This window comes from Echinops telfairi, unplaced genomic scaffold, assembly GCF_000313985.2.
Source record: "Echinops telfairi isolate 266 unplaced genomic scaffold, ASM31398v2 ScPeMD7_2;HRSCAF=8, whole genome shotgun sequence".
Classification (NCBI taxonomy): Eukaryota; Metazoa; Chordata; class Mammalia; order Afrosoricida; family Tenrecidae; genus Echinops; species Echinops telfairi.
Window position 1 is genome coordinate 921,206 of NW_022103898.1, and position 1,739 is coordinate 922,944.

The following is a 1,739-nucleotide window of genomic DNA, read 5'->3' on the forward strand; positions in this document are numbered from 1 at the left end:
GGAAGGAGCGGTCACTCGGCAGGGTGGGCCCCGGGAGGAGAGGGGGAACCCGACCCGGGGAGGAGCGGTCACTCGGCAGGCTGAGCTCCGGGAGGAGAGGGCCGCCCAGACTGGGCTGAGGGTTACTCTGCAGGCGGGGCCCCGGAAGGAGAAGTTGGGACCCGGACCCGGGCGGCCCGAGGAGGAGGAGCGGTCACTTGGCAGGCTGGGCCCCCGGAGGAGAGGGGCTTCCAGCCTGGGCTGAGGGCTACTCTGCAGGCTGGGCCCCAGGAGAAGGGTTCTCCCCAAACATCCCCCACCGTGGACCCAGTGCCCCTTGCCTGTCGGTCAGTCAGTCAGTCTTGCGTTGTGGTCGGACCAGAAGCCTGGTCTTGGAGTGGGCACCCACGGTCACGTTTTTATCACGTTGAGGGACTCTGCTCTCCCCGCGTTTGCACCTCTAAGGAGCCGGGCCCATTATGTAACAGATACACTATTTGTTTTGCCAAGACAGGAAACTCCCTGTTCTCAGGGACTGCCGTACAGATTTCCTCACCAGAGCGCTGGCTAGCTGTGAGCATGGTGTCCTTCCTGGCCTGAAAGTTGGGTGGAGGGACAGGGCCTCGAGAGCCAGCTGCCATGCCTTGTCGTGAGCTGGGGCTGGAGGGGTGGACCTGCCAGTGGATAGCTACCCCAGCTCTTAAAGAAGCGACTTTGTGAAATTGTAATGTCACTACCAGCCTTGGTAGGGCATAACTGAATTTTGACAGGGGTTTGTAGGTCCACAAAACTACCTCTACCCCCAGCGAGAGCATCCCTCCACTCCCCGCCCGCTTGGGCCTATTTTTAAGTGTGTGTCAGGGCTTAAAATATAGTTTATAGAATCCTACTGGTGGGTACTTATCGGCCTGCTCTTGGGGCTCTGTGTGCACGGAGACTGCATGTGTATGCAGAGAGCGCACCGTGTGACACCAAGTTCTGATTGTCTTTGGAACATTATATGCAGGTGCGCTAGGAATTCTATGCAAAACATTTTGTTTAAAAGGTTTTCTGGGCTTCCTGCTGCCTCTAGCCGGACGTAGAGCAGGCTGGGGCCCAGGGAACTTAGGAGACTGACCTAGAGCAAGGCCAGACCTCAAACCCAACGTGGGAAGCGCCACTGTGGTGGTCTCTGGCTCACATGACCAGTCAGGATGGATGTGGCAGAATTCCTCCTTAGGACGCTCACTCAGGGTCCTTGCTACTTGCTTGTCCCCATGCCCAGTGGAGGTAGCCTGGGGTTTCAGGCCTGTGATGAGGCAGTGAGGCTTTGGGTCACCTGTGTTGGACCTTTGGTCCCAAGAACGCTCCCCAGTTAGAGCTACCTGGCCCCCAGATGTGAGGTGAGACAGCACGGGATGCGACCTGATTAGGGGCCTGGGTCCCCACGTTGGGGGCGCTTATGGTCAGAGCCGCCAGCGTGGTGCTGGCAGGAGAAAATGACATGTTTGTAGCCTGGTGAGTAACCAACCAGCTGTTGCATGGGGCCCCGCCTGGTAATGACACTGAAGCTGCCCTGGGGGCACCGAGGTGGGGCCACTCCTACAAGGCCAGGCCAGCTGGCCTCGAAATCATGTCTGGCGAGAAGACGAGTGGGCTTCTCATTGGTACCCAGACCCTCCTAGCCTACTCCCGGGTCCCCTAGGTTCAGAGTGGGGGTCCTTTCCCACGGGGTGCCCATCTCTGGAAGGAGCACATCCCCAGGAATCCCTGGCTCTATG

The 1,739-nt window shown here is 58.9% G+C and overlaps 1 protein-coding gene across 1 annotated transcript in view; it reads left to right on the forward strand.

Annotated features, from left to right (window-relative positions):
• BRD1 (bromodomain containing 1) overlaps positions 1-1,739 on the forward strand; it is a 73,267-nt gene that overhangs the window by 48,436 nt on the left and 23,092 nt on the right. The window lies entirely within an intron of this gene.